This window comes from Elephantulus edwardii, unplaced genomic scaffold (assembly GCF_000299155.1).
Source record: "Elephantulus edwardii isolate Elephantulus edwardi_28Jun2011 unplaced genomic scaffold, EleEdw1.0 scaffold00284, whole genome shotgun sequence".
Lineage (NCBI taxonomy): Eukaryota > Metazoa > Chordata > Mammalia > Macroscelidea > Macroscelididae > Elephantulus > Elephantulus edwardii.
Window position 1 is genome coordinate 3199973 of NW_006400034.1, and position 10328 is coordinate 3210300.

Below are 10328 nucleotides of genomic sequence, written 5' to 3' on the forward strand. Positions count from 1 at the left end.
GACTAACAAGTTATAAGTACATGAGTCCAAAAATTATGGAAAAGTAAAAGAAAAGATTCTTTCATTGTTTTACAAACCCTCCCCAAGGTCCCCTCCACCATGCAGCCCTCGCCCTAGTCTCCTGTGATGACAGAAATACCCAGTTACATCTCTCTTTTAGACGGTCAGGCGAGACATTCTTAGAGTCACTGTACTGATATACTCCAAGTAATGATTTGCCAAGCAACAGTGTTTAAAATACACCCCAAAGTTTGTAATCTCATTTTGACATCTCTTTCTAATATATCGTTATTCTAAAGAAGACGAAAAAAAAAAAAGATGGACTAGACTCAGAGCTTCTCAAATTCTGAGAAATAAGCCTTGGCTTAGTACTATCCCCTAATAAGCTTTCTTCTACCTCCACCTCCCATCTCATAGTCTTTAAAGAAAAGTGTTTGATGTGTTCCATAAGCCTGTTGAGATTCCCATACCCAAAAAAGGTGATTTAACAGAGTGTGGAAACTATAGAACAATATCATTAATATCACATGTGAACAAAATTCTGTTGAAGATTATAAAAAATAATAACAATTAGAACAAAGAAAGGAAACACTGCGTGGTTCAAAATTGGGAAAAGAGTATGCCAGGGATGCATCTTGTCTCTGTACCTTTTCACTCTATATGTGGAAGAGATCATTGGGTAGGTTGGGTTTTATGAGGAGGGTGGCATCAGAATTGGAGGAAGACTCATTAACAATCTGCATTATGCAAATAACACAATCTTGCTGGCAGAAAATGAAGAGAGTCTGGAGTGTTGACTGAAGGTCAAGGACTGCAGTCTTCAATATGAACTGAAACTCAACATCAAGAAGACAAGGATTCTCACCACTGGGCCAATTGACAGCACCATGACAGATGGAGAGAAGATTGAGATTGTTAACAATTTCAGCTTGCTTGGTTCCACAATAACACTCTTGGTGCTCTTGGAACTCAAGAAATCAAAAGATAAATTGCACTGGGGAAGTCTGCTGTCAGGGACTTCTCCAGGGTGCTAAAGAGCAAAGATGTCAGTCTAGAGACTAAGATGCGCCTGATCTTTGCAATTACTTGCTATATGCATCAAAGAGCTGAGCAAAAACTAAGGATGACAGAGGAAGGATCGATGTCTTTGAGTTGTGGTGCTGAAGAGTATTGAACATTCCATGGACTGCCAAGAAAACAAACAGGTCCATCCTGAAGAGGGTGAGGCCAAGTTGTTCCTTAGAGGCGAGGGCTTAGAAGCTCCATCTCACATACTTTGTTTCCTCACATATTTCCAGGAGAGACCAATCCTTAGAAAAGAACATGATACTTAGAAGGGTGGAGGTACAGCGCAAGAGGGGAAGTGATCCAGCATTGACACAGTAACTGGTTAAAGGGGTTTGGTGTTTTAGAGACAGTGAGACTGGCTCAGAATAGGTCAGGGTTCAGAGATATCATGCATAGGGTGGCTATGAGTCACAGGTGCACATAACAACAACACTACTTTCTAATTACTAGGTCCATATGTAGACTGAGTCACTATGAATAGAAATTGATTAAATGACTGAAAATGTTTCATTTATTACAGCTTCAGATGAAAAGATGACTAGAATTTATTGGTGGTCAGTTAAAACACCCTGTTGTTAATAGAAAGGGTGGAATTCACACTTTGGCTCTGTAGGGGAGGGGGTGTAGGGTGTTGGGTGGGGGGTGGTGTGGAAGACCTGGCAATCTGCCTCCATAAAGATTCCAATCAGGAAAGCTCTATGAGACAGTTCCACTGCTTCGCACGGGGTTACTGTCATGGACTGGCTGTGTCCCTGACACCTCAGCTTACATACACATAATAATTGAATGCTGGGTGGTGGAATCTGTAGGGAGCTGCACTACTAGTCCAGAGGTGGCGTCTCTCTGCTAGTTTGGACCCACCAGTGGTTCTGTGAAGAAAGATGAGTAATCTCCTGCACGATTTACAGCCTCAGGAAATGGGTTGGAGAGCCTGCTGTGAGTCCATTCCTACTTGATAGCATGAGTGAGTGAGTGAATGCTGGGAGTTCTGGTGGCATTGTCTGTAGCAGGTGTCACTGCTGATTCAACAACTGAACACCTCCAGAGGGTCACATTCACCAGCTCCTCCTCGGTTTCCTTCCTGGAGGTTTCATAAGGTTTTCCAAGGCCTATTATTTCAGAAATGAATGGCAATCCTTCTTCCTAATCTTTTTAAATCTGGGAGTATTAGTACAGCATCTGACAGACAAACACTGTACCCAAAAGAGCAGATAATGGACAAGGAAATATATACGTAACTAAGCTATTAAAAGCAGCAACATGCAAACAACGCAAAAATTACATATGTGTGTGTGTGTGTGTATCTCACAATATATTGTGTTGACTGACAGACAAGTGGTATTGAACATGTCATGGACAGCCAAGAAAACAGACAGGTCTGTCCTGGAGAGGATCAAACCAGGCTGTTTCTTGGAGGCAAGAATTTTGAAACTCTGTCTCACATACTTTGGGCATGTTACCAGGAAGGGCTAGTTCTAGGAAAAGGACATCATACTTGAAAGGGTAGAGGCTCAGTGCAGGAGAGGAAGACCCTGGATGATAGGGATTGACACAGGGACTGGGGCAACGGGATTAAGGTGTCAGAGACAGTGAGGTTGGCTGTGGACAGGGCAAGGTTTAGAACCATTGTTCATAGGGTCACTATGAGGCATACCCAACTGCATAGCACGAGGACAGCACAAAGATGGGTAGCATCCTTCCTTCCAGTTTTTGAAATAAAATAGACTCACAGTGAATCAGGAACAACAAGGAGTGAAGTTTGGTTTTTTTTCTTTAATGACAGAATATGGAAGCTATGTAATGATCCCTCATGATCTGATAAACCGGAGAGTTGCAAGAGGGTTAAGGGTGAAATGGAACACAGTCTTATGTAAGGGGAGTTTCCCCAGGGTGTGACCCGTAAGACCTTTTATCTCACTAGTAATAGCAGGGGAGGGAAGCCCAAAGAGACTGAGTGACCTCAGTGCCACCAAGAAACAATTTCCAGGAGGAGAGTTTTCCTTTTGCACCAGAGCCTCTATGGGCGGAAGCTCCTTGCCACCAGAGACGGCCAGGAGCCATGGAGATCCTCAAAGGACCTCAGATCTCCACACGCTGGAGGAAATAAGGACCTTCTTCTGAAACCTCTACCTACACCAGGAAGCTGTTGTCCTACTACAGCAACGGAGCACTGCATGGCTTAAAATCAAGAAAGGGGTGCACCAGGGATGTGCTCTTTCTTCATACCTTCCCAATCTATATGCGGAACAGATCATGGAAAGATGAACTTCATAAAGAAGAATGTGGCATCAGGATCGGAGGAAGACTCATCAACAGCCTGTGTTATACAGACCACACAACTTCACTTGCAGAAACTGAAGACTGGACGCCTTTGCTACAGAAGGTCAAAGGACCGTGGCTTTCAGTATGCATTGCATCTCAGCCTCCAGAAAACAAAGACCCTCACCACTGGCCAGAAAACAAGATCATGACAGATGGAGAAAAGATCATCTCACTCAGATCCACAACAACATTCTTGGCCCAGGAGTCAGGAAATCAAAAGATGAGTTGCACTGGGAAAATCTGCTGTCAAGGACCTCTCCGGAGTGCTAAAGAGCAACAACGTCAGACTAGAGACTTGGATGTGCCTGATCCAGGCCATGGTCTTCTGAATTGCTTGCTATGCATCTGAGAGTTGAACAATGACTAAGGATGACAGAAGGACAATCTCTGCCTTTGAGTTGAGGTGTTGGAGAAGAGTATTGAACATACCATGGACTGCCAAGAGAACAAATAAGTATGTCCCGGAGAGAAACCAGTTTGCTCCTTGGAGGCAAGGATTTTGAAGCTCCGTATCTCATATACTCTGGGTGTGGTGTCAGGAAGGACCTGTCCTTGAAGGACACCATGATTGGAAGGCTAGAGGGTCAGCACAAGAGAGGAAGACCCGGGATAAGATGGATTGACACAGTGACTGTGGAAATAGGGGCAGTTCTGTCAGAGATGTGAGGTTGGCTCAGGACAGGACAAGGTTCAAAGTCATCATTGGTAAGGTTGCTATGAGCTGTATCCAACTCGACAGCACATAATAACAACCACCAGAACTAAACCTCCACCTTTCCAAGCATGAGATCCCTCTCCAATGAATAGCTTCCCTAGCTGGGGAAGGAAGGTCAGTGAAAGAGTGGAAGACTTTCAATGAGATGGAATGACAAAGTGACTGTAGCACTGTGTGTCAGAAATGATGAGGATGGCAGATAGGAGAGGGCTCAGTCACATACAGACACAATGAGTTGGACTCAACGCAACAGCACCTAACAACAACAACAACCAGGACCCAGAAAGGGAACTGGTCATCCCCTAGAGCTGGCACCCTGATTTTAGACTTCTGGCCTCTAAAAGTATGTGAAACACATTACTGTGGTATCTCTGTTACAACAGCACTAGATAATCAAGCGAGTTGCTTTGAGTCAGAATTAACCTGATGGCCTCCAGTGACACCTTTCAAAGGGAAGAGTCTAGATTGCTCTTCTTTAAAAAGGACTAATCATGTTTTGAGGAGGGTCAGTGAAAGAGAGGAAGACACTCAGCCAGGTGGACTGACACAGTGACTACAGCAATGGGCTCAAGTGTGTGAGAAAGCGTGACAATGTCGCAGGATAGGACAGGGTTCATATCCATTGTACACAGAGTCGCTACGGGTCGTACTCAACTCAAGAGCTCCTAACAACAAACAAGAATAACTACAAAGGGACTGATGGAAAGAGAGCTCCTGAAATGAAGTGTGAGGTTGTCCCGCCTCACCCAGACCACTTCGAACTTTTTCAGATAAAAGAGGCTCTATAGGAGAAAGCTGGACAATCTCTTCCCCTGCAACTTACAGTGCCAGAAATCAGTGTGCGTGTGGTGGTGGTGCGGTCACCTCTGAGTTGGTTCCAGCTTGACGGAAGTGTGTTGAGTCAAATACGATTCATAATGACCCTGAGAACAACAGATCTGAACCCTGTCCTGTCCTGTGCCGTCTCATCACCTCTGACACACTTGAGCCCATTGTCTCGGTTACTGTGTCAATCCACCTTGGTAAAGGTATTTCTCTCTTCCTCTGACCTGCCACCTTTCCTGGAATGATGTCTCTTTCCAAGGAATAGTGTCTTCTAGCAACATGCCCACAGGATCTGAGACGAAGCTTTGTCATCCTTACCTCTACGAACCACTCTGGCGACACCTCCAAGACATACCTGTTTGTTCGTTTGGCAGCCCATGGGCTCTTCAGTTCTCATCGCCAACACTGCTGCTCACAGGCATCGATTTTTCTTCTGTCGTCCTTCTTCACTGTCTCTCTCTCAGTCACAAAGCATAGTGTTAAGTGTTTATTGTTCAAAATGGCTTTCCTAGCCATTGATTTTGACTGTGCCGTGCAGGTAGGCAGGAATAAGTGAATAGTCTGTGTTAGCCTACCCACAAGAGGACTGGCTAATCTCACCAACTCACAGGGGACTGGCTAGTCTCACCATTAAAGTGAGCAGATCCAGCAGCCGAATGAGAGGAATGTCACCACCAGCAAAGAAGAAATAAGAAAACGTAATGCATCCTTCAGGGCCAAGGAGTCTTTTTTTTTTTCCTTCAGAAGGTCACGGACTGTAGTCTTTATTTTTTTTTAACATTCTTTTTTCCCCTCACTAGTTTATTTACAAAATTCTAATACAAATTCGAACAAATTCTTTCCATTTTCCTCGCCTCTCCCCCCATTAAGTTGTACAGCCCAATGATTAATCCCCTATGGCCCCTATACACCCACATCCTTCTGCTTCCAGCCTCTCCCACCCCTCCTGGATTCTTACGAAGGATTCTTACGCCAGTCACACTAGGGCTTATGGGAGCATCAGTCACAGCAGAGAACAAGAGACCCGAAATGAGACAGAATGAATCTTAGGACTGCTACGCCCCATGAAACCAGAGCTAAGAGACTTTACTCAAGTTTGTTGGACAATCTGGTGGTGGAGCGTGGGTTGCAGAGAAGATTTATAATTGGCAGGACAGAGAGCTTTGTAACACTAAAGCCATACAGCTCAAAGCTGAGGTACCTACAAACATATTTCAGAAGCTGTCCTGACTCTATTCTGCTACTAACCTGCACTATAAGCCCTGGATCTACTCAGTATGGTTCTGTGTGATCTGAGAGCTATCACATTGGATTTTGGACCCAGTAAAGCTACTGTGTTGGCATTGGGATGAGTAGAAAGAGGTACAGGAGTGTGGGGGACATATCTGAATTCATGGGATTTAATTCTGAGTTGATGTTGTTGATGGGGACAGTTGGTAAAGGTCAAATATGGCCACATAGCAAGTGATTGAAAAGACCACATGACCTGAATCAGGTGCATCTTAGCTACAAAGTGACATCACTGCTCCTCAGTACTTTGGACTTTGGACTTTGCCAATGCAATACGGCTATTGAGTTCTTGACTGCTAGTGCCAAGGATGTTGGCTGTGGATCCAAGTAATATGGAATCGTTGACAATTTCAATCTTTTCTTCATCTATTATGATGTTGCCTATTGACCCAGTCAGTGGAGAGTATTTTTGTCTTCTGAATGTTAAGGGGGGTGATTTTAATCTGCGTCCCTCAGGCCTGGTTCAAATGGTTTAGGTTTTTTGTAGGTTTTTCTTTTTCTTTTTTTTTTTTTTCAAGCATTCTTCTAGGTGGTATAGCACTGGTCTGTGCACTGCTGTACAGAGGTAACTTGTGGTTGCTGTGATGCTAAACACTCTGGCATTGATGTGTCAAATGGTTACCCATGATGAACAGTGTTTGGTGGAGCTTCCCAATTAAAATAAGCTGGGAAGCAGGAGTGGCATCCACTTCCGAAATGACTTGCCTCCAGAAACTCTATGAACAGTGCTAAAGTCTTTTGTTCGTAGGGTTGCTATGAGTCATCTATGACTCAACAGCACTTAACAACAAACAATAACAGTGTTAAGATGTAATCCGTGTTGAAGGCTGTGCATGAGTGATATTTGTGTAGCCTAAACATTTCACTTTCCCTGGATATTTGTGGTAGACAGAATTCTAAAGCAGCCCCCTAGGATTAAATCCCACTTTACCTTCCGAAATGTCCTACCTAATTCCTGGGACTGTTGGTATAATATCTTTTACTCTATTGATTAGGCTGTATTATCAAGTGTTAAAAACCACAACAAGAAAGCAAAACACTGTGGTGGAGGCAATTCTGACTGGTCATGACCCTCCATTGGGTTTCTAAGACCACAGCAGAAGCAGAACCCTTTGTCTCTTCTCCCAAGGTGTGGCTCATCAGGGTAAACTCCTGGTTCCTCAGCAGTCTAAAACGTAACCCACCACACCAACAGGGTTCCCATGCCTTTCAAATAAAGGTGACCTTGGTGGTCCTGACCCTTTAACAGGAGAGTTCTCTCCTCACAGTGTGAGAAGGAATCGACACTTCGTTGCCATTGGAAGATGGAGGAGACCATGTAGCAATGAATGTGGGCGGGCTTTGGGAGCTAAGCTCTTTCCCAGCTGACTGCCAACAAGGAATCCTGGCTTTATTTGGACTTCTTTTTTTTTTTTTTTAAGGAACCCTGACTTTATTGCTAAAGCTTCAAGGAATTGGATTCTGCCAACAATAAGAATCAGCTTGGAAACTTTGGCATATTAAAAAAAAAAAGAAGAAGAAAGGGCTTGAAGCAGAGTTTTTCCCCTGTTGAAAACTCAATCCAGATGTCACTTTGATTTCAACCTAAGTAGAGAATCCATCCAAACTATGTGAGATTTCTAGCTGCGAGCTACTGGGGGGGGGGGGCGTCTGAAGCCACTAAAGTTTATGGTAACTAGTAATGCAGCAAAGGAAAACTGATACAATAATGTAAGCTTGCACTGTTGTTGTTTGGTGCCGTCCAGTCATAGATGACTCATAGCAACCCTATGAACGAACGGCCTGAGCACTGTTCATACATAGAGTTTCCAGAGGCAAGCCCTTTCGGAAGTGGATGCCGCTCCTGCTTCCAGGCTTGTTTTAGTCGGGAAGCTCCATCACAGCAACCACGAGTTACCTCTGTACAGCAATGCACAGACCAGTGCTATACCACCTGGAAGAATGTTTGACAGGAAAACAATCTGAGCCCTGCTGAGGGCCCCAGATGAAAATCACCCACCTTCCTCTTGGTAGCATAACTTCCTTTCCACTAGGTCAACGTAAGCTTGCACTAGGTTGACTATATTGGTGACAAAGGGTGCAATATTTTTTTTTACACACAACAAAACTCTTTATTCGAGATGATAAAAGATTTTGTATGCACGTGTCAGAGATATGGAGTGTACCCTTTACTTAGTTTCCATAACTTGAGAAACTATTTTATCTTAGCATAGCCAGGGTATTGGCATTGACGCCATCAAGATACAGAGCTTTCCCTCCCCCATGCCCACGAGGATCCTTTTCATTGCCATTTTATAGGCACATCCCCTTCCCCCTTGCTCTCACACCTTCCTTGCACCTGTTGTTGTTAGGAGCCCTCAAATTGGCGCTGACTCATAACCACCTGTGTTTTGTAGAGCGTGTTGTCCAGTCCTGTGCAGTCTCAAAATTGCTGTTTGAGCTCACTGTCACAGGCACTGTGTCAATCTATTTCACTGAATTTTTTTATACTATTCTACAAGTATTAATTCTTTCTTTGGGGGCTGATTCCTTCTGATAATGTGTCCAAGCTATATGCAATGAAATATTATCATCTGTTTTCTAAGGGATATTTGACCATCCTTATTCCAACATAGACTTGTTAGTTCTTCTTGCAGTTTGTGGTATATTTAATATTCTTTGCTAACATAATTCTGTACAATCAGTGATTTATTCATTGCAAATACCTTTTATAAGAAACACAAACACAGACTATACACATGGATTTCACCTGATGGTTATTGTTGTTTGTTAAAGGGTGCAATTAAATCCCACTTTAGTCACTCTCTTTCCTATATGTCGGGCAAGTCAGGTCCTTTTTTTCATAAACCGCATATGCTTGCTGTGGCCCTGACCGAGCCGGAAGCTCCGCAGATGGGGTGTAGGTGTTTTATTATCTTTCATTTCACCAGATGATTTTAATGTGCGGCTCCTTGCTGCATACCGTTCCTCACTTCTCACAAAAATGTCGCTCTCACACGCAAATCCTGTCTTCTCCCTCCTTACTCAACTTCTCCACAAGCACTTCCAATGGAGCATTTCCAAAATGAACTTCGCTTTCCCCTTAACTTGTTTATCTTTCCAGCACCACTTTCTATCTAAATTTCTCAGGCTAGAAACATTTCCTGTCTCTACTCTTCACTGATATTCACACCCCAGTCAGATTAATTCCATGATATTTCTGGAATTCCTTTATTTACACGCCCACCACCCCTGGCCTCGTAATTGGTCTTCCAACCTGTGTATCATTTTCCATGCCCATATTCCTTCTTAAAGTAACCTTCTCTGGCTCCCTAATTAAAAATAAAAGCCAAATCTGCTTTGTAAGGTATATAAAGCCTGCCTTCCATGCTTTGGACATCACCTGTCTATGTTGTTGTTGTTGTTGTATTGTTTTGTTGTTGTTGTTGTTATGTGCTGCCGAGTTGGGAACTGACTCATAGCTGACCCTCCAGTGGGATTTCAAAGACTGTAAGTCACACAAGAGGAGACCGCCCGTCTGCCTCTCTCCAGCACTGTGCATTCACATGCCTGGACGTCTCCTCAGTCCGAAAGCCTAGCTATTTGTTCAACCAACCACACTCAGGATGGTTTCTCTGACCATGAACTCCACCTTTGTCCACTGCAGTGGTTTTGACAGTGTCTTTCCTCTAACTCCTATTTAGCCTTCAGCTTTCTGCTCAAGCATGCTCTAGTTCAAGAAGACTTCTCTGATACATCTTCTTGTCTCTCTCCTGTACATTAGTTACCCCTCTACAAACTGTTTTTAGGTTGGGTTACCTCGAGAAACAAATCCAGAGACAGACAAGTAGAAAGCAAGATAGATAGTTTTGCTGTCTATACCTATCAAGCATATGTTTATATACATATACATCTCAGAGACTACTCATGGAACAAACATATGTCTGGGAAAAGGTGAAACCAGAATGTTCCTTGGAGGCAAAGTTAATGAATCTTCACCTCACATATTTTGGACATGTGGTTGTTGTTGTTGTTATGTGCCATCGAGTCGCTTGCGACTCATAGCGACCCTATGTACAACAGCCCTAAACTCCGCTCTGTCCTGTGCCAATTGCATTGTCTCTGACAC